At 42.5% G+C, this 23,664-nt stretch overlaps 1 long non-coding RNA gene across 1 annotated transcript; it reads right to left on the reverse strand.

The window, feature by feature from the left end:
- Nucleotides 1–22,092: 22,092 nt before the first annotated feature.
- On the reverse strand, nucleotides 22,093–23,664 carry LOC110596777. Its single transcript, XR_002482713.1, has 3 exons — nucleotides 23,424–23,664; nucleotides 22,579–22,616; nucleotides 22,093–22,365 (listed from the first exon to the last, which is right to left on the reverse strand). It is a non-coding gene; the product is annotated as an uncharacterized LOC110596777 (long non-coding RNA).

A 23,664-nucleotide genomic window follows, 5' to 3' on the forward strand; every position in this document is an offset into this window, starting at 1 on the left:
TAATCTGAAGACATCACTGTGACACACAGTCATAAATCTTGCAAAGATCTAACATGAGATAGCTCCACAAACACCCAGCAAGTCTGCAGAATTATAAAGATTAATAAGAGTACACCCAAATCACACTAAAGGCTTTCATGACCACAAGGAATGCAAGATGCTGTTTTTCAGAACTATGCAATAGTTACAGCTTACTTTCTCATTTGCAGCACCATTTCCTAAGTCTAGTGGCAATTAGGTACAGTAAATACGAGAAAAATCAAAATTTCTGGATGTGCAGAAACAACTTCACATTATTAATATGAAAGGTGCTAAGCTACAGGATTGCAAAACCACTATTTGGATGTTGAGACCGCTTAAAATCTTTGATACACTCCAAACACATGGTGTTCAGGCTGTCACCAGCCTGGACCCAACTGTCTGTCTACCCCACAGGGCTTTCCCAGCACTGCCTCTGTCAGATCAGCCCTTTCCATCAAACTCTGAGTTGTTAGAATTACAGTATTCCACAACTTCAGTGGATCTGAATGGGATTGTGACTATGTCTTTCCCAGTGGCCTCATGTTTGTCTTCTTGCTCATGTAGCTCCTACGCCTTTTCCAGCTGAATCTCCATTCAAATAACAGAAAAGAGATCACTCTGAGTATAAATTATTGGTGGTTGTGCAGGCTTTTTATGCTTTGCCTCAGTGACTGAGGGGTTGTATATTGGGGAGGACAAAGGAGAAGGACCCAGACCAAGGAGGTCTGCTGGGGGAGGCAGGGCCATGACCAGGAGCCTGGTGGTGGGAGGATGAGGAGAATGGTGAGTTTGTGGAGCCAGCTGATGTGAGAAAGGAGCACTGAGGGAGACTTGGAGAGGGCTGGCAAAGACAGTTTGTGCTGGAGGAGGTGGAGAAGGAGGAGGTCCTATTGGGTTGAATGTTCAGTCATCTATGCTGGGAGCTTCCCATGGTCTGCTGGGCCATCAGGACCCCTGGGACCCCTCTGGGTCAGGGAAGGGAAGTGAGGGGCACTCTTGAGGTCTGTTTAGGGCCTTGTGCATTGCTAAGGCAGAGAGAGGTCCCTCAACTTACACTCAGGGGCCTGATTTGCGGACCCATTTGAAGAAGCATTGTCAGCTGCCAGCTGTGTAAGAAAGGGTCCTCAGAATGGGTGGGAATAGCACAGTAAGAGTATTCCCTGGCATTCCATGCATGGGACTTAGTGCATGGGGACAGAGATCTCTTGGGAGGTGCTCTGCAGTACACTCTGAGACACCTTGTTGTCAGGTCTAAGCTCTTTATCATATACCACCACATACCATACCTGGCACATGTTTCTGGCTTTTTAAAAAACACACTTTTCACCTAGCAGGTGATGCCATCTATATGCTTTTGCTCCTGTTGATGTCTTTTGTCTTTCCTTTTGTCTTTTGTGTCCTGCATCATTTGTTCTTTCCAGAGTTCAGAGAAATAGGAAAGATCATCATAGACCTTCATCTCATCCTTGTCATCACCAAGTTGTGTCAGGATATTAAGAGGAAGTTATCAATCACTGGTTAAATGTCAGCAGCAGGATTGGGAATGCTGCTCTTTGACACTACCTGCTGGGCTTGGACTATAGCCCTTTTGAGAGCCTTTTTGATAATCCTGTAGTGACACCAATCCCACTGCTAAATCCAGCTTGGTGCCTTAACAGTAAGGTGGTTAAATCTGTCTTGAATCGAATTTGCTCTGATAAAGAAGTTCTTGGGCTAGTAAAATAATCCAGTCCAAATATATCTTCAGCATGTTTGCCCAGACTGCTTAGCTGTCTTAGGATAGCGGCAAGAGCACTATAGTTCACACATTCAAGTTCACTGGAAATCCCTGTGGGCAGAGCTCCCAGTGCAAGTGCCAGTTTCAAAGTTCCTCTTCACTGAAGGTATAGCTCATAATGGTCTAACCATTGACTTTCATGTTCAGAAATTTCCCCCAAGTATCATCACCACTTGGTTCAGATATCAGTAGTAACAACAATCAAAATTAAAATGATTGGTTGTCCCACCTGCTTGAAGACTGTGCTGGGAGCTTCCTGGACTGCTGGACAAGTCTCACACCATCCCACACACAGCAGAGCTTCCTATGGCCAGCCTACCTGTGATTTTCTAGCTAATTATTCTGCTTACATTTGTTGAACTTCTTAGAGGTAAGCTAAAATTCTTCATCAAATTTGGGGAACTTCAATTTTTTTTTCCTGAACCTATGTTTGTATCTTCTTTGAGAGTTCAATTGATGGTCAGTTTGCCTGCTGTCTATTCTCTTTTGGATTCCTGAGGTTTTTTTCATTTTTCTTTAATCTTACTTAAGTCTGTGTTTGGAATTCTTGAACTGGGCTATTTCCACTAATTTATATTCAAGTTGACTGACTAGTGTTTTATTCTGCCATCTCAAAACTTCTGTAGATCTCATCCAAACTTTCATTTTTATTTTCAGTTTGAGAGCTTCTACTTAGTACATTATATAGTTTTCATTGATCTGTTCCATTATCTGTCTATTCACTCTTCAATAATACTTCCTTTAATTCATTTGATATATTCCTTCATTTCTTTCAATATATTTCTTTTCTTTTCTTTTTTTTTGAGTTGGAGTCTCACTCTGTCGCCCAGACTAGAGTGCAGTGGCCGCTCACGGCCACTGCAGCCTCGACCTGCTGGGCTCTGGCGATCCTCCTGCCTCAGCCTTCCGAGTAGCTGGAACTACAGGTGTGCGCTACCATGCCCAGCTAATTTTTGACTTATTGTAGAAATTAGGTCTCACCAAGTTGCCCAGGTGGGTCTCGAACCCGTGGGCTCAGGCAATCCACTCACCTCAGCCTCCCAAAGCGCAGGATTACAAGCTGAGCCACCGATCCCGGCTTCAATATATTTCTTAAAGCTGTTTTGAAGGATTTTTTGTTAATTCCAACATCTGGCCACACTGAGAATCCACTTCTTTTGAATTTTTATCCTTTTATATATTTATTTCTTTTTTTTCTTTTTCTTTTTTATTTGAGCAGGAATCTCACTCTGTTTCCCAGGCAGGAGTGCAATAGCATGATCATAGCTTACCGCAGCCTTGAGCTCCTGGGCTCAAGTGATCCTTCCACCTCAGCCTCCCTAGTAGCTGAGATTACAGATGCGTGCCACCATTTTTTTTTTTTTTTGTAGAGTTGAGGCCTTGTTATGTTTCCCAGGCTGCTCTCAAGTTCTTGGCCTCTAGTGATCCTCCCATCTGGGCTCTCTAAGTGCTAAGATTTGCATGTATGAGCCACCACGACTGGCCTGATTTTCCTCCTGATTATGATCACACATTTCCGATTTTTGCATGTTTGGTCATATTTAACTGAAAGTGTACATTATATTTTATGTTTTAGAGGATCTGGGATCTCAACTATTTCTCTAAGGATTGCTATTAACAAGCTCCCCAGAAAGTAGTTAACTTTCCTGGACAACACTGAAAATTTTTACCCATGCAATGGACTATAGCTGATATCTCTATTCTGCTTACCAATATCCACTGGTGCATTTTCAGCACGGTTCTCTGATGTTTACTCTGCATCTGTGTAATTTAGAGGTTGACCAATTATTTGGGCCATTTCTACTCAGATTTTGAGATTCAATCTCTCTATGGTTGCTTTGTTTCTAGAATTTTCTCTGAATTTCCAATTGTTTGTTAGCGCCAAAGGCTACCATTTTACTCCTGAAGTCAGTAAGGTTTTTGCTTTCTTCCACCTGAGCTGTATGCAGGTTGGCAAATATGCTCAGTCCATGTTACTGCAGACTTGCAGATCTCACTAGAATCATTTATCTTTTTCAAGGGTGGACCTCTCTCTAGATTCCTTCTGACTTTCTACCAGGTTCTCATGAGTGTTTCACACCCATGTAGAGTTTGGTGTTCAACCATGGTTGTGGATATATTTTACATTCTGATTTTGGAAATAAATCTTCTTCAGTTCTCCTTCCAAACTCCCTTTTAACTTTCTAGCTGATGAGGGTCCTGAATTCTAGAAATGGTCCCCTTGAATCAGTAAGGCTGCAGTTATCTTCTGGGACTTTGGAGAGCACACACAGGTAAGAAGAGAAGACCATCAACTTCAGTTCCTACCCAATATAGATGTAGTCATTCAAGAACAAATCTCCCATTACATTTCTAATTACCTTTGTTTTCCAGTGACTTCAAATATTTGTTTTAGTATTTAGTCCAGTTTTTATATTACTATTTGGAGGAAAACTTACTGATCTCTTCATGCTACCATTACCAGAAAGAGTGAAGTCAAGTCTCTTGAAAGAGAATTCGAGAGAAAAAGTCACAGTCCACAATTTCAACATATGAGACAAATATAAACCCACACACTAAAGAGTCTCCATTCAGGCTTACCAAACTGAAATTAAATTAACCCTGACCTTTGTGACCCCAAATCCCTAAGTAAATCACCAACTTTATATAACTCACAATGATAAAAAAAAAAGGACATCCTACATATGATCTTTTTAATATTCAGACAGCACATTCTTACCTGAGAAATTTCTGATAGTCAGTTGCCAATCAAGTCACAAATACCAGTTAAATTAGAATGGAGACGGTTCAGTAAATTATAAAACAGGAACTGCCTTTAACCCCATCCTCTCCCAAATCTGTGTGATCTCACGTGTGTTTAATCAGTCCTACTGCTGGGTGTATCCCTTGGCAATGAGACTCCCCCATTATTGGGCCCTTGAGCTTTCCAACTTAAAGAATTTTTTTCAACTTTAAAGAGTAAAAGCCCTTTGAGAAATAACTGTACTGATGTTATTGAACCCTAATGAAGACATATCACTTTACCAAAGAAAAGTTCTGACTTCTTATATTACAAGGGAATTTCTCTGACCAAAATCCCATAAGGCAGTACAAGTACAAAAATTTTACAAAGGAATAAAAATGTCACTGTGGTCCAGTACTAGTCAAGTATACCTGGCATTTGACCCTAAGTACTCTTTTCAATATTGTTGAGAGAGAGGAAAAGTGTGTGTGTTTGTGAAGCAGTCATAGGAGCTCACTGCCCAAGTTTCATAGTTTGGGGGAAAATCTCTATTCCTAATTATCCCTTTAAGCAAAGTTCCTGGATTGCTACTGGGCCCTTGTGGATTCTGGATGCCATGGTCAGAGACGCAAATGATCCAGTGACATGAGATGTCTATTATGAACTGGGTACTATATGTTCAGTCATGCTCACCAGCGCTTAGTCATCAAGGGGAGGGAGCACATATGGCATCAGACTGGAGCAGGTCCCACAAGGCTGAGTAAGCTGCACAGTCACTACACTCCAAGTATTCTTATCACTGCTTCAGAGTCCTGAACACTACACTCCAAGTATTCTTAACACTGCTTCAGAGTCCACTCTCCTTGTCTCAATCTTGACGTCTTGAGAAGTTTCCTAGGACTGTTGACTACAGAGGAATAAATTTGGATATGCTTTGAATAACCGGAGTGTACTGAAAAGTGCTACGGCCCCTTTCAGAAATTGTCATGAAGAATAGTGGAAAGAAAATATTCCCCAGTGAGAAGAAATTTCAATCAAACCTCCTGGGATTCCACTTCTAGAGGAAAATGTCTTATTGTTGGATCCTTATCAATGCATGGGCAATGGCTAATAGTTTGATCAGATATGCAATGACTTCAAAGGAATAACAAGGAAAAGTTTATGATAAGGAGCTTTGGGGATGAGGTGTGAGCCACTAATATGGCACATTATGTGTCTGTATGTAACCTCATGCTAGCAAAAATGAATGATCAAAATATAAAGGACATTATAAAAGTATTGCGAGGCTTGCACTTCAGTGAAAACTGCCTAATCAAAAATTAGGGAACTCTGGATTTACTTTTGCGCTGAACTCATTTACTTAATGTGGAGTAATTAAGCTTTAGTCCTCATGACCTCATAAGGCATTTGAAATAGAAAATAAAGTTCAGGTAGCACTCAAAGTGGAAAATCTCATGGGATGATTGCTCCCATTTAGACAGGATCCCTAAGAGCAGTCCCTCGGTGTAAGGGAAATGTTCCATGAACAAAAAACTACAGGAATAGTCACCTTCGATCTGAGTGGAGCAAGAAACTTACTCCTGAGTTTAAAGACAAAAGCCCCCTCACATGGATTGGAGCCAAATTCACACAAATTCACCTGGTGGTCTGAAAATTATTAAGCCATGAATTTAATTAAAACAGTTCAGAAGCCAAGAATCCTGGCAAAAGCAAGCAAAATCCTCTCTGGAAGAATGTATTTTCAGGGTTTGCATTTAACAGTTAAAAATGACAGGGAAAAAAACTATGCACATGAGAGATGAGACATCATGAAAAAACAAGCAAATACAACACAGTAGAATCACATAACTTAGAAATTAGAATAAGATATAAAATTGTCATTCTTTCTATGATTAAAACAAGTTTTAAAATATTTTCAATGAATAAGGAGCTAAAAATAATCTTCAGGAAAATTTGAAAATACAAATACACAACATTTATAAATTAAAATATTATAATTAAAATTAAAATCTCAGTGGATTTTTCCAGACAAAGACAGTTTGACACAAACACACATTAACTAAAAGAAGTTCTAAATAATGAACATCAGGAAAAAGAAGAGATTCTGAGTGGAAGGTATGAGATAAAAGAAAAAAGACAAGCCCAAAATTAAAGTAAATGTGTGGTTAAATTTAAATGAAGGTAAACTTTAAAAGGATAGTATATAAATTGTGAGGGAATACATATGCATATGGTTAATTATAAATCTAAATGTGTCAGGTTGTGGTGACTCACACCTGTAATCCCAGCACTTTGGGAGGTCAAGGCATGATTTGAGCCCAGGAGTTTGAGACCATCCTGAGCAACATAGGGAGACCTCATCTCTACACAAATAATAAAAATAATAAATAAATAAATAAAACCTAGCCAGACTAGAGGATTTTCTGAATCTAGAAGTTGAACCTGAAGTAACTCATGCTCATGGCACTGCACTCCAGCCTAGGCAACAAAAAGAGACACGGATTTTTAAAAAATCTAAAAGTATTCTATGTTTTCCCCACAATATTGCTGGATTGTTTTTCTTTATAGTCTGATTAAAAATTTCTAGATAAGCTGGGCACTCTGGCTCAAGTCTGTAATCCCAGCACTTCGGGAGGCAAGAGGCAGAAGGATTGTTTGAGCTCAAGAATTCAAGACCATCGTAGGCAACATAATGACACTTCATCTCTACCAAAAGAAAGAAAAAGTAGCAGGGCAAAAGAAAGAAAAAGCAGCAGGGCATGGTGCACACACCTGTAGTCCCAGCTTCTAGGAAGGCTGAGACTGGAGGATCACTTGAAGGTTGAGGTTGCAGTGTGCCGAGATTGCACCACTACACTCCAGCCTGGGAGACAGAGTATGATCCCATCTCTACAAAAAAGTAAACAACTTAGCCAGGAGTGGTGGTACATACCTGTAGTCCCAGCTACTCAGGAGGCTGAGTCAGAAGGATTGCCTGAGTCCAGGAGGTCAAGGCTGTCGTTAATCAGGATCTTACCTTCGCACCCCTGCTTGTCTGATAGAGGCCCTCATCCAAAAACAAAATTCAAGATAAACTTCTCACTCATAATGTGGTCTATTTTGATTTTGTTTTGTACATTTCAGTATAGAGCATATAAAGAGAATATTCTGTTTGGATTTTCTACCTCACGAATAATAAATGTACACATTTAGACACACAGCTTTCACCAGTGGGTAGTTTTCCACAATAAGAATGTCGTTCATCAGGATAGGGATTCCAGAAGAAAAATTCTCAACCAACTTATCTTCAACAAAACCTCCACCAACAACCACTGGGGAGAGGAGAACCTATTTAGTAAATAGTGCTGGGACAACTAGCTGACCACATGCAGAAGACTGAAACAGGACCCTATCTCTACCTATTACAATACCAAAAAAAATCAACTCTAAATGGATCAAAGACCTAAACATAAAACCTCAGACTATCTGAACCTTAGAAAATGCAGGAGATACCCTTATGGAAATTGGAACTGGCTATCAATTCCTGATCAAAACCCCAAGTGTCCATACCATAAGAAATAAGATAAACAAGTGGGACTTCATCAAAATGAAAACTTTTGCAAAGCAAAATAAGCCATCAAGAGAGTGGGAAGACAGCTCATAGAATGAGAAAAAAGTATTTGCCAACTGTATATCTGACAAAGTCCTAACATCCAGGACCTACAAGGAACTCAAACATGTTGAAAGGAAAAAAACAAAAGCCCCATTAAAAAAATGAGCAAAACATATGACTGGACAGTTCTCAAAAGAAGATATATGGGCAGCCAATAGACACATGAAAAAGTGCTCACCCTCACTGATCATCAGAGAAATGCAAATCAAAACCACACTGAGATACTACCTAACTCCAGTAAGAATGGCCATCATTAATAAAACAAAGAACAACAGATGCTGGCGAGGATGTGGAGAAAAAGAAATGCTTCCACACTGCTGGTGGGAATGCAAACTAGTGCAATCTCTTTGGAAAACAGTGCGGCGATTTCTAAAAGTACTATACATTGACCTTTCATATAAGCCCCAAACCCCTTCTGGGAATATACCCCAAAGAACTCGAATCATTCTACAGAAAAGATACCTGCACACACATGTTTATTGCAGCACTATTCACAATAGCAAAAACATGGAACCAACCAAACTGCTCATCAGAATTGGACTGGATTTTTAAAATGTGGTACATATACACAATGGAATATTACACAGCCATAAAAAAAGGACAAACATATGGGCATTGCAGCAACTTGGATGGATTTAGAGTCTATCATACTCAGTGATCTATTACAGAAACAAAGAACAGAGTACTACATGTTCTCACTCATAAGTGGACCCTGATCACTTACCATAATACTATAAGCAAAGGATTGGAGGTAGCGGCATACTGCTGGGGTGGAGTGTGGGGGGCACAACATCAATAAGGGTACTTGATCTCAAATTAGGCGAAGTGGGGACCAAAGGGAGGACTACATCTGCATGATGACCACTTGTGTACCTAATCCTGAATTGTACCCCACATCTTCAAAATAAAATTGAAAATTAAAAAAAGGAAAAAAATGAATGTAATTCATAAGATTGATGGGATCTGCCAGATTGTCTTTCAGAATCACGGACAGATATACCTAGGCTAGGCAGTAGGAAGCTGGAGTCCCCTCTCAACTGGATACAATGGAATACCAGGGAGGAGAGTTTAAGATAAACCCCAATAGTCATGAAATAGTGATTTTTAACAAAGTCAGTAATCACAGTCTCAAATACTGCATCTCTTCCCAACCTCCTCTGTCCCCAATACTCCCTTAGCCATGTGCTTTATGATCACTATAATAGAATCGGACATAGAATTCAAAATATATCTTGCAGAAACTGACATTTTATAGATTATAGGTCTCTGACAATGTTTTATATTTTTCTCAGATGAGATGTTTTATATTTTTCTCAGATGAGAGCACATATTTAATGCTAGATACTTGCACAAAAGTATCTCATACATGTCTGTGCATAGGCACTCTGAAATTGCCTCTAAGAAAGACAGGTTATAAAGTAATGTCTAGAGACCAGGTTCAAAATTTAGTGACATAAACAATTAATTTTTTTCTTTTAATTTTTTTTTTTAGGGATGTGGGGTACAATTCATGGTTAGGTATACAAATGTTCATTATGCAGGTACCCTTGTTAATGAGGTGTGCCCCTCGTTCCCCAGGTAGATTCCCACTACTGCCAATCCCACTTTCCTGCTCCCCTCCCAGCAGTTTCCCACTACTGCCAATCCTTTTCTTATGGTATTACAATAATTGTTCAAGTTCTGCTTAAGAGTGAGAGCATGTGATACTCAGTTCTTTGTTTCTGTGAAATATCACTCAGTATTATAGACTCTAAATCCATCCAGGCTGCTGTGAAGTTCATGATTATGTTCTTCATGACTGTGTAATATTCCATCGTGTGTATCTACCACATTTTTTATCCAGTCCTCTTTTGATAGGCAGCACAGTTGGTTCCATGTTCTTGCTACTGTGAACGATGCTGTGATAAACACACCTGTGCAGGTATCTTTTTTACAGAGTGATTTTAGTTCTTCTGGGTATATTCCCAGTAGGGAGATTATGGGATCATATGGAAGGTCGATTTTTAGATCTTTTAGGAATCACCACACTGTTTTCCACAGAGGCTGTACTAATTTACATTCCCACCAACAGTGTAGAAGTTTTCCTTTTTCACCGCATCGCTCCAGCATTTGTTGTTTTTTGAGTTATTGATGAATTAGGTGGTTTAGTTTTAATTTGCATTTCTTTGATGAGTAGTGAGACTGAGCATTTTTTCATGTATCTGTTGGCTGCTCGTATGTCTTCTTTTGAGAAGCGTCTATTCATATCTTTTGCCCACTTTGTAATAGGACTGTTTTTTTCTGTTCGGCACATTTGTGTTCCTTGTAGATCCTAGATGTTTGGCCTTTGTCAGACATACAGTTGGCAAATATTTTTTCCCATTCTGTGGGCTGTCTCCCACTCTCTTGATAGTTTCTTTGGCTTTGCAGAAGCTTGTCAGTTTGATAAGATCCCACCTATCTATCTTATCTCTTATAGCATGGACACATGGGATTTTGATCAGGAATTGGTTGCCAATTCCAATTTCCATAAGGGTGTCTCCTGCATTTTCTTTCTTTTTTTCTCTCTCTTTTAATATTTATTTTAAATTGTGAGGTACAATTCAGGACTAGGTATACAAATATTCACCACGCAGTTACCCTTATTGATGAGGTGTGCCACCCCTTCCCCAGGCAGATATCGACTACTGTCAATCACACCTCCCCACCCTTCCACCCACTCCCTGCAGTTTCCCGCCATTTTCAATCCTTTTCTTATAGTAATACGGTAGTTGTTCAAGGTCCACTTATGAGTGAGAACATGTGATACTCAGCTCTTTGTTTCTATGAGAGATCACTCAGTATTATAAACTCTAATTCCATCCAGGTTGCTGCAAAGTTCATGATTTTGTTCTTCTTTATGGCTGCAGAGTATTCCATTGTGTATATGTATCACATTTGTTTTTATCCAGTCCTCTTTTGATGGGCAGCATGGCTGGTTCCTTGTTCTTGCTATAAAACTGGCTGACCACATGCAGAAGATTAAAACAAGATCCTTACCTATCCCCATACACAAAAATCAACTCTAAATGGATCAAAGACCTAAATGTAAAACCTAAAGCTATAAGAACCTTAGAAAATACAGGAGACTATTAAAGAGTATCTCCTGCATTTTCTAAGGTTCTTATAGTTTAAGGGTTTACATTTAGGTCTTTGATCCACTTAGAGGTGATTTTTGTGTATGGGGATAGATAGGGATTTTGTTTTAATCTTCTGCATGTGGTCAGTCAGTTTTCCCAGCACAACTTACTGAATAGGTTCTCCTCTCCCCAGTCGTTGGTGGTGGAGCTTTGTCGAAGATGAGTTGGTTGAGAAATTTAGGTTTTGCTTCTGGAATCTCTATTCTGTTCCATTGGTCTATATGCCTGTTCTTGCACCAAAACCAAACTGTTTAAATTATTGTAGCCTTATAATATAGTATAAAGTCTGGGAGTGCAATACCTCCTGCTCTGCTGTTTTTTGTTTTGTTTTGTTTTGTTTTTTGCTGAGGATTATTTTGGCAATTCATGGTCATTTATGTTTCTACATGAATTCCTGTATTGTCATTTTCAAGTCCAAGAAGAATGCTGCTGGCAATTTAATGGGTATTGCATTAAATCTGTAGATTTTATTGAGTAGGATGGACATCTTAACAATGTTGATTTTTCCAACCCATGCGCATGGAATATTTTTCCAATTGTTTGTGTCATCTTCGATTTCTTTGAGCAGTGTTTTGTGTTTTTCACTGTAAAGGTCTTTCACATCTCTAGTTAGGAAGATGCCAAGGTATTTGATTTTTTTTTCTGGCTATTGTGAATGGGATTGTGCTTTTTATTTGGGTTTCTGTTTGTTGGTTGGTGGTGTATAGAAATGCCACTGTCTTTTGCACATTGATTTTATACCCTGAGACTTTGAAATCGAAATGCTTAAGGATAAGTCACAGCTGATACCAAAGAAATACAAGATCATTAGAGACTACTATGTACACGTATATGGAAAAAAACTTGAAAACCTAAAGGAAATGGAGGACTTTCTGACATCACACAAACTCCCCAAGTTGAAACAAGAAGAAATCTAGACCCTAAACAGGTCAATAATAATCCAGGGAATTTACTATATCATAAGAAAATTGCCTACAAAAAATAGCCCTGGACCAGATGGCTTTCCGGCAGAATTCTACAAAACATACAAGGACAAACTGATACCAATCCTACTGAAAATATTCCAGACAATCAAGAAAGATGGAACTCTTTCCAAATCATTTTACAAAGCTAAGATCACATTGATACACAAACCAGGTAAGATCCAACAAAGAAAGATAACTACAGGCCAATATCCTTGTTGAATATTGATGCTAAAATTCTCAACAAGATCCTAGCAAGTCAGATTCAACAATACATCTCAAAAATCATTTGCTATAACCAAGTAAGCTTCATCCGGGATGCAGGGCTGGTTCAACATTTATAATATTTTGCAATAAGTGTATATATCCTCAAACCAAATATTAGTTTTGCCTGTGTTAAACTTCCTGTACTACAGTCTCATTCTGCATGTATTCTTCTGTGATGCACATTATGTGTAGGAGAGTTTCCCCTGATGTGGGAGGCTGTCACCATTCATTCATTTCTACTGATAAAGTTTTACGTTTTATGATTATACCCCAATTTTTCTACTTCCCTATTGATGTGGATATGGTTGATTCCCATTTTTCCCATAAACATTAATGTACATATCTCCTGGGCACATAGATAAGAAAGTCCCAGAGTATATGATCAGGAATAGGGTGGTGGGAATTCATGGTGTATGAACTTTAATCATACTAGATAATGTTAATTTGATTTCCAAGGTATTTGTATCAATCTAAACTTCTACCAGGAATGTACAAAAGTATATGTTGCTCATGTGTTCTGAAAACACTCAGCTGAAAGTGAGGAATTAAGAAGTAAAATCATGTTCTTGGGTGCAGAATTACCCCCAGGCATATTTTCAGACTCTGCTAATAACTTTCTTTACTTTTATCTCACAAACTGTGGCTAGAGATCCAGATAATACTTCCTTTTAGCATAAGCACATGGAGTTAGGTCACATGTTAAGAATCTTTCATAATAAAAGAGGGAAAAAAGAGATGCAGGGAAGGAGAGAAGGAAGGAGGAAGGACAGAGGGAAGGAAGAAAGGACAGAGAAAAGACAAACTAAAATTTTTTTTAAAGGACAGCAGGAAAGGAATTGAAAACAGCAAGTGAAATAATATTATCCAAATGCAAGGAAATAAAAGAGAAGTAGGCCTGGCACAGAGGTTCATGTCTGTAATCCCAGCATATTGGAAGGTCAAGGCCTGAGGATTGCTTGAGGCCAGGAATTTGAGAACAGCCTGGACAATATACTGAGACCCCTGTCTCTACAAAAAAGAAAAAGAAATGTAACCTTCCTGATTCTTATGGGGGAAAGAGATTGAGAGAGAGCAAGAGCACTGATACCTATAGAATATATTAGTGTTTTTTTTTTTTTTTGCATGGCAACACTGCAGTGTTGGGAGTTTGTTTATTGTCATTTGTCAACTGGAGTAACAATGTTGTGCTTGTGATTCTGTCTTGCATTTGCAGATTTGAAGAAAGTGCTATTCATGAGCTAAAGAAGATGGAGTGTCAAGTGGGAAAAACAAACACTTCTGACATATTCTTCTCTTTGAATCTAACAGAGGAATAAAGGCCGTGGAGGCTACTTGAAACATTTGTGCCATTTACGGGGAGAATGCCATCAGGGAGAGCACAGTAGGAAAATAGTTCTGCCATTTCAAAGTGGGACATTTTGACCTGAGTGATTCTCCACGTTCAGGAAGATTGTTGGACTTTGCTGAAGACCATGTAAACACTTTAATCCATGATGATCCAAGTCAGTCAACGCGAGAATTGGCAAACATGATGAACTGTGACCAGTCAACCATCCTGCAACATTTGCACCCCATGGGCAAGTGAAAAATGCTGCAAACTTGGCATCAAGCCCATAAAAACTTAGGAGACCCTTGTTAGTTACATAATGTTACATTAAAAAACTACCCCAAAACCGAATGGTTGAAACAAGAAAGCTATATTAACTCAGAGATAATACACAAGACTGGCAAATTGAAGCCAATGTGGGTGGGAGATGTTGGATAAAGAGCAGAATTTTACAAGTTGGAATAAGTAAGAGGTCATTGGTGTGAAGAAGAAAACAATTTTATTAGTCTTTCTCCAAGAAGCAAATGCCAGAATTAATTAAAGTTATGCAGCATTATATGAACACATCTGTCAGAAAATATAGGGAGGGAATCAGAAAACCCTGTGAAAGATGGGAGACCAAAATGCAAGTCTGACCCCCAAGTGAAGGATAGAAGGAGAGGTTTGATGGATGCATCCTATACAACACGCTACCTAAAAAGAGTTGAACAAGGACATAGAGAAGTCCTTGAGCCACATCTGGCCACCAGAAGAGTCTCCTGTCTCTCAGGAATAGACCTGCTTTAGTGCTCATGCTGTATCCTGTCACTGTGAGTGACATGGGAAGCAAGGTCTAGAACTCCTGGGGTTAGCAATTCTTCAGTCTCATCCTCCCAAAGTGCAAAGACAGCATGTGAGCCACCATGCCTTGCCAAGTTGTGCCTTTAGAAGGCCTCTCCAGTCTTCGGCATGGCCCACAGACCTTGAATGGTATTGATTATGATATGACCAGTGGAACCCAAGGTCCTGGCCATGCTGCACCCTCCCTCCTGTCAAGTGGGTCCCCAGGCAAATACTGTACTCAGAGCAATTCTGAGCCTGTGGATCAGGAATGTTGACAACCCTGGGATGGTGGGGCTGGCTGAGGGTCTAAAGACAGGAAAGGAAAACCCTCCCATAGAATAGTTGTCTATCTCTGTGAAAATAAACCTCTGGCCCTCCAGAAAGAAAGAAGCTTGATGTTGTTAATTCGTCACTTAGTGGCCAGTTGGTGATCTAAAGAAATAGTGCTCTATTAGCACCCATCATTGGCCTCTAATTCTGATAAGTTGGCCATTCAGAGGCTGCAGCAGCTGGATTAGCCTTGCTTGGTGGAAGTCAGTGCTGCTGAACCTCTACAGAGCCTCGCCCCTGCCACTGTGTTTGCTCCATTCTTGAGCCCAACCTGCCAGGCCTGGGTTGACCAAAGACCAAGGCTAGCTTACTTAGAGTTGTCTGCTTGGTTGTTTAGTGCCACTTCAAGGGTGAATGTTTCTGGAGGTAGTTAACATGAGATTCAGGCACAGCCCAGATGGACATTTTTATCTTCTGATGGACGCTGATAGGCCTGTTCAGTCTATGACTTTGTGGGTTACCCAGAACCCAATTCCTAATGGTACTTGTAATCACAAGATTGGTTGGTGTCCAGTGGTCATGTATTCTATCTTATCAGGGTCCGTAACACACCAAACATTGCTTCTAAAGGGGGCATGTCTCTGCTGTGGATGTCACAGCCTTACTCCAGAACACCAGGTCCCTCCATTGTGACTCTCCTACTTATGCTTGCTTTAGCGCCATCTTGCATCTTTTCCCACCACTGCTTCCTCCAGCTCCAGGGGCTCTGAGGGATGGTGACTGATTGCACCGCAACCTGGATCTGTTTCAGCGTCCTCTCCTGTCCAGGCCCCACTCGAAGCTGGCCTCCTCCTATGTCACCTACCTTATGGGTAAAAGCAATATGTGGAGATGCGCAATATGTTGTTGTCAGAATCAAAAAAGACTCATCACACAGGATACTTCTTTCTTTCTATGAGGATGGAGAGTGCAACAGCATGTCTTTTTCTTTGGAGGAGATATTTCTGCATGGTCCCATTGACTGGACTTTTAAAACTTCACTGGCCACTCCTGAAGCTCTGTAAGGTTTATCTTTCTCCTTCTGAAGAGCATGTGTTTTATAAAGGCCTCTAGCATATTTTCTTTCTCTTGCTCATTCATCTCAGCCAACATGATTATGTCAATAAAAGAAATTGATTTCATACTCAACGGGATGTCTGGGACATCTAGATCTCTTAAGACTATACGAGAGAGAGAAGGGAGTTTGCAAAAACCCTCAGCAAACTATACATAAATGTGGTGTTCATCCCACTTGGGGTGGAGGAATAACCACTGTTGGATGTATGCACCCAGTGGTTCCGTGATGAGCCATAGTGTGTCCAGGTTTATTCTCTGGCATCTGTGAGCCCCTACTGTTATGGGAGATGTGATGATGTTGTGGGCATCTGGGAATCAATGTCAACTCAAACCCAATGTACAATTCTCCTCAAAATTCTGACCCTTTCCCTTTCTCAGTGTACAGTCTCTGGAATAAATGGCTGTAGGTTCCTTTGCAGGGAACTGAGGGAATTGTCCTAGCACATACTTGCCATGAGGCTCTGGGTTCCTTCCTTCTAAGGATAGGGACACATCCTTCCTCAGTGGGTTCTGAACCTGAAACTTGGCAGCGTTCTAGGTAGGAGAATCGGATCATGACCTTGAATTGGGTCAAACACTCTCAGCCTCTTGCTCCTCAATTCTTGCTTTTTTATCATTGAAATTAAGTAGAAACTTGTTGGCTGCCTGACTATTCTGACCCTGGCACATCACACCTATTAACCTTCCCGACAGCTCCCTGCAGGTCAAGCCCCATTGGCTGCTCCTCTAGGGTTGTAATGGTAACCAGGCCCTCTGGCTTTTATAGGTAACTGCCACCCCTGGTCTCTATTCTTCAGGGCCACATCCTTATCATGGATATTATTGAAACCAACTCTGAGATCACCTTTTCTACCATCATCCTTGCCCTGCAGAGAACAATACCCTCAAACATCTTAGTGATGCAGGTCCCTCTTACCAGCACATTCCTGGGGATTCTAGTGGAAGGTCTGCCCTCTGGGCCCTCTTGTGGAGGGTGACCCTAGTGGGACTTCTCTCCTCACATAAGTCTCCAACCCACATGACCTCTTCCCTCAGCTGTGTTATCCCATCCACTATATTTCCCAGAGCTACTAGGTCTTGACTAACTTACTGAGAGTTGAACATTCTTTTCTATGATATGGGGAGCTATCCCCAGAGTGTCCCATACCCTGAGGTCTTTGATAAACTGTGTCTTGAGAAAGTGTCCCTCAGCAAAGAATTTTTGTTTATTCAGCCTGACATTCTGGCCCCTTAATCAAACACCCTCACACTCCAATCCCAGAAGTGTTCCTCGGGTCCTACAGGGATGTCCGGCTAGTTCTTGCAGAGCTCCTGAGTCGGCTTCCTGTTGCATCATAGGGTGAGACACCTGCAGCATCTTCCAGCACAGGAAGTGGGAGCCATCACCAGAGAAGGGTGAGCCTCCTCTCCACACCTGGAGGATCCTGGAGAGTATCACGGGATAACCATGTTCCTATTTGCAGAACCTCAGGTTTCCCTGCCAGGGCCCTGAGTTTCACACAACAGGTCTGCCTTGGCTGAGGGTCCAGGCATCTCTGGGTACTGTGACCCTCACAATGATGTCTCCAGTTGCCACTCCACTGTGTCTGCCTTCCTCTATTGGAGATAAAGCCCTCTCCTAAGACACTACAGAGGCTTTCATATGTACCCAGGAATTCTGTGAAGAATCCTCTGATTCTCATCAACCCTCCATAGGCACCAAAATTGCCTAGCAGGAACCAGCCACTGCCATCATCTTTTTAGGTTTCCCTCCTTTTCCATCATGCAAAGACTTCTATCATCCCATCTGCCATAGCACCCCCTAACCAGGGCACCGTCTCAGGTCACCACCAGGGCCATCCACAGGAGTTCAGCTGTGACCTTGTGCCATGAACTTTCTTCACCCACCAGCCTAGATGGCGTCCTTACACTCTGCCAGCTGGTGGCAGAGTGTGTTCCTGTGTTCTTAGACCATTCCTGATACTGCTGGTATTAGTTAGGGTGCCCTGAGGAGTAGACCTCAATACAGTATTAAATGTGAAAAAATTTATTAGGGGAGATGCTTGTTAGAGAAATGTGGAGGAAGACAGAAAAGACTGAGACAGACAGCAGACTGCAATGCAAGTGTGAATCCCAGTGAGGAAGAGAGGGAGGGAAGGCTAGCTGGAAGTGGCCTAGGTTCAGTGCAGGCTAGGAAATTCAGAAAGTACATTAGAGAGTCCTGCAGCCTCAGTCAGTCCTCAGAGGAGGAACTTAGTTTTCCTGCTGTTCTCAATCATTGGCTGGAAGAAGTTTTTGGTAAGCATGGTCTTAGAGTGAATATGGTGACAGATTTCAGGCTGAAACAGTTGGGCAATTATCAATGATGCATCCCCTAGCTGAGGGCCGGGATGGGCCTTCTTGTGACTCCATATGATTTATTGGAGAGAGAGAAAAAGGGCAGTGATGCAAGAGAAAACAGAGATGAATTAATGAACCACCTCCTCTAAGTAGACGAGGAGAGATGAGGGTTTGGGCAGCAGCAGAGAGACTCACCCTGGCTGGGAGCAGGATGTGTAACCTCCAATAACTATCTACATGGTGGAAGGCCCGGCATGTGGTACAGCTGCCAATGCACAAGCAGATGGTGGTGGAATCTGTGAACGTCATCTTCTCCTGTGTCAGTTTTCCCAGTGAAGCAGAAAGCAAGATTGTTGACTACAGTAAAAATGATAAAGGAGGGCTACATTTGTAAACAAGGAGAGAGGGTGGGAAGAGTCTGCCAGGAGGAGACTGAGGGTGCCTCATGCAGGGAGAGGGTGATGGCTGGCCATGGGATAGGCTCCAATGAGGTTAGGGTGATGACATTAGACAGAGCAATCAGCACGGCTGTGTATTGCTCTTCAGTCTCCTGCAGCTCATGGGGCAGGTACAGAGCAGGCAGAGGCAGAATCCACAGCTGAGTAGTTTGTCAAGGAAATATGACAAAGCAATGGAAGGCAGGGAGAGATTGAAGTTATTCACCACAGAATTCAAAATGGGTGAGGCGGGAGGAGAGGACACCAAGGCTGAAGGACAGTGGGTAGAGGGCAGGATCAGTAGACTGGGAATCCCAGGGGGGTAAAGGATAGTGGAATTGATGTACCACAGGGTGGGGTCCAGGCCGGGAAACAGGCACATGTGCAATGAGTGATATCCTGATATTATATCACAATGTACTATAAAATAATCGTCTCAATGTCCTCAGAACCTGTGACCACCCTGCAAGGGGGCAAGTGGGAAGATGGCCAGAGAGTAGGAAGCATGACACTGAGACTGTGGAAGGGCTGGGGGTCTTGGCCATGACAAGGTCTTGGGGCTGCAAGGGCATGAGGCCCAGGAGAACAGAAGAGAAGGTCCTGGAGGAGAGGAGTTCTGGCATCTGAGAAGCCAGGGAGCAAGGGAGTCCTGCGTGGGTGTCTGTCGCGGTTATAAAATTACCACAGACCAAGAGTTAAACAGCACCTATTTATCATGTCACAGTTATGTGGGTTACAACAATTCAGACATGATCCCAGGAAGCTAAGATCAAGGTATGGTCAGGTCTGTGATTCTTCCTGGAGATTCTGGGGGAAGAATCCACTTGCAAACTCATTCAAGTTGTTGTTTAAATTTGATTCCCAGTCGGGCTTGGTGGCTCAGCCTGTAATCCCGCGCTTTGGGAGGTTGAGGTGAGTGGATTGCCTGAACCCGCGGGTTCGAGACCCGCCTGGGCAACTTGGTGAGACCTCATCTCTACAATAAATCAAAAAATTAGCTGGGCTTAGTGGCGTGCGCCTGTAGTTCCAGCTACTTGGAAGACTGAGGCGGAAGGATCACCGGAGTCCAGCAGGTCAAGGCTGCGGTGGCCGAGAGCGGCCACTGCACTCCAGTCTGGGTGACAGAGTGAGACTCCAACTCAAAAAAAAAATTTTTTGATTCCCTGCAGATATGGGACTCATGTCCCCATTTTCTTGCTGGCTGCCATCCAGAAACCACCCTTAGCTCCCAGAGTCCTCTCTTGGTCCTCACACATGGCCCCTATGGCACATCTAATCTCCCTCTCTCTTGTAACCTCTGACTTACCCTCCTCTGCATCTCTTGTCTTCCTCCTCTGCAGCATCTGACTCCAGCCAGAGCAGGTCTTTAATTTAAAGACTTGTGTGATGTTATTGGGCTACACAGATAGTTCAGGGCAATCTCTCTATTGTAAAGCCCTTAGCATTATTTACACCAATAATGTTCCTTTTGCTGTGTAATGCAACCTCTTCACAGGTTCAAAGGATGGAAGACTGAACACCTTTGGGGATTACTCCTCAGCCTTCCATATCTGCAATGTGTTGAAGTTACGAAGGATCAAGGAAACAGCATTGATAGAGAGGGTCACAGTGAGCCAAGAGCCACAGGAATAAGGAGTGAGAGGTACAGCCTGGGGCCCAGAGGGAATGTCTACAATGAGGGAAGTGGGGGCCTAATCTCATGTCAGGTTAGGGAAGTTAGGGAGGAGGGAGGCAGAAAGGTCTGAGAACCACAATGAGGAGCGAGGAGCCCACCCCACTTCCCTGCCCGTGGGTACAAGGTCCCTGGGGGAACTCTCCATGTGAGAGGATTTCATAAAGGGCTGTGTCCTCAGGAAGACCCAGGATTCTGTTGAAGAGAGGATGTGGAGGTTTTGCTGATCATGGGCTGAGAATTCCAGGGGCCACAGTGGAAAGAGTTCTGAGTTGAGGAGGGATGTGGAGGAAGACAGGATAGGGGTGTGCAGAGCATCGCGGGGACACAAGTGCAGGGTAGTAAGGGGACCTGGGGTGAGTGACACAGACAAGGCAGAGGGCATGCTGAGGTCCATCCTGGTGGACTCGAGGCAGAGGATGGTGGTGAGGTTGTGAGAAATGACGGATGGAGGGGCAGGGCTGGGCCTCACCTGGACTCTGTGGGTGGAGGTGAGGAAAGTTGGAGTGGTGGGATCGAGTGCTGCTTGGACCCTTTCTGGACCTCCAGATGACAGGATGGAGTTACTGAGGGAGGGGAGTGCTCACTCCAGGTCTCAGGGCAGTCCTGCTGCTGGGAGTGGGACTTCTGAGCACCACGTATGACCCTGTCACCGGGCCCTTTCTGCCCTGCTGAGGGGACGTCAGTCTAGGGGAGCTCTGCGCTCAGTCTTGACAGTGCCAATGTGCACGTCCACACTGGGGAACGTCATTTGGACATGGAGGTGTTGTTCCTGGTAAGGGAAAACTGAGTGAACAGGGAAATTTCAATAAGTTGAGAAATAGGGAGGAGAAGAAAATATTTCTATTTTCCTTTTTCCAGCACATTGCTGTCAGGGCTGGAGAGAGTTGCAGGAAGAAGGAACCTCAGAGAGGGTCGAGGGACCCTGAGTTCTGCTCGCCTCTATGTGGAAGCCATGGGGAAATAATCAAGAATATTTTATATTACTCAGAGATTGTATGCTATTAGGGATTGATGGCAACTCTCTTCAGTGTAATAATACAGTTATTGTTTGATATGTTATTTTGAACAGATGAGCACTGAAGTATTTAGGAATGAGGGTCATATGTTGGCCAGTGATTTCAATTGTTTCAGCAACATTATAGAAATATAATTTATTACACACCTAAAAGAGATAATTAGAGCTAGGATGACCATTGCACTCTCTCAAACCTAAGGAATCTTTGAAATTTTTTCATTAATTTGGAGAAAATTTAAAAGTTAATAATACATGTTGAGAAATTTTCAAAACATCACGTCGAATGAAAATGAAGCTCCCAGAGTATGTGTGTATGAGAACATGTCAGTATATCAGTTGTGTGTATCCTGTGTGTGAATGTGCTAATTTGTGGAGAGTATCTGAGAGAGAGTTGTGTCAATTTATGTAAGGTATCTTTGTGTCACTGTTTTGTTGTATGTGAGTCTGAGTGTGAATATGAATCTGTGTACATTCACTCATTCACTCACCAACAAATATGCTTGAAATAACAATCAGTCACTTTCAAGGAAACAAAAATACAGCTGCAAACAATTAAAATCCCTGTGTTTACCCTCACAAAGCTTGTATTCTATAGGATTGAGACTTGGCAATTAACATAAACATATTCTGTAATGTTGGTAAAAGGGTTGTGAACAAAAGCAAAGCAGGGTGGGGTCAGAGGGGGTCTGGAATGTCCACATGAGGCCAGCAGTGCAGGGCAGGTTTCTATGGGAACTCTGAGGAGAAAGTCTGGCAGGGAAGAATCCTTGGAGTTGAGTCTTCCGGCAGGGGAGTGACAGTGCAGAGGCACAGAGGGGTGGACACCTGGGCGACCGGAAAGGATGACCCGGTGGTGGCCAGAGTCCAGACTCCATCACAGGGCCCCTTCTGGGTATACTCGATGGTCACTGGAGAGGGTCTTGCCAATAAGAGGGATTTTTCATGCAACATGCTCTGAAAAGATCCTTCAAGACATTCCAAAAGGCTTACAGGGGAAAATTCCTCCCTCCCCAGACAACAGTCACCCAAGTCTCCTACCAGAGATGAGTATGTCACCAATGTCTCATGTGTCCTTCCTGAAAAGAAGTTATACGTGTTGTTACAAGTGCATTAAAGTAGAATTTATCTTAAACAATGTTTAAACTACTGGCGATTATGTTAAAATGATACTGTGTCTGTATATCGATTATCTTTTTAACTTAAAAAGGCATATAAAGGCAAGCATGCTTGTTTTCTTCTAAACATTTTGGTCAATACTATCTAAAAATACCAAGATATGTATTTTATTCCCTGAAAATTATTTCTGAAACAGAGTATGAAGTGAAAAGTCAAACTTAGCTAAGATATTGAATATGGTGACTAGAAAATATGCACATTAATAAAAGAATGTCATATCTATGCGAAAAAGAAAAGAAGAAGCATTGGAGAAAAAATTAGGGAGTAGAAGAAAATGTTTCTACTTTTCTGTTTTCCAGGGTGTTGCCATCAAGGGCTGGAACCAGGAGCTGCAGGAAGGAGGCCGAAACCTCAGGGACAGCACAAGGCTCCTGAGCCCTCCTCGCCTCAAACTCCCGTGGAGTCCAGGGCTGTTCAGAGTCTCCTTCATCCTCCAGATGCCCAGCCCCATGTCGCCCAACTCTGACAGCCCAGACCCCTCCAGCAGGCTCAGTCAGAATCCGAGGGCAGCACGGCGGCGCCCCCGTGTGACCACAGGAATAAGGACAGAGGATCTGAGCTCCAGTCTCAACTGCTCAGCCAGGACCTCTCCGGGTCCCCCTGGGTTCCCAGCAGCAGGACAGAGCCCTGCATAGAAGAGTGCACCACCTCCCGTGTCAGGTTTGGGATCTGTGTTTCAAAAAAATCCACGCTGATATAAAAGTTACCTCTGCATTGAGTGACAAAGGACTCTCGTCTTAGGGCGGAGTGAGGTCTCCTCGCCACAGTAAGTGGTTCCTGGGTCTTGAGTGGACACAGCAGACATATGAGATGCCATCACTCTTTTGGGATGAGACCTTGGACTCTGGAGTCTGTGTTACTTGTTTCTGCTGCTGCCTCTGAGGGTCGAGGCCCCTCCACCTGGGACTCAGTCCAGGGAGTCTTAGACTCTAGGATCTTGGAGGAGTG

The sequence above is a fragment of the Carlito syrichta genome, unplaced genomic scaffold (assembly GCF_000164805.1).
Source record: "Carlito syrichta isolate Samal-C Ts95f unplaced genomic scaffold, Tarsius_syrichta-2.0.1 Scaffold314080, whole genome shotgun sequence".
Taxonomy (NCBI): Eukaryota; Metazoa; Chordata; class Mammalia; order Primates; family Tarsiidae; genus Carlito; species Carlito syrichta.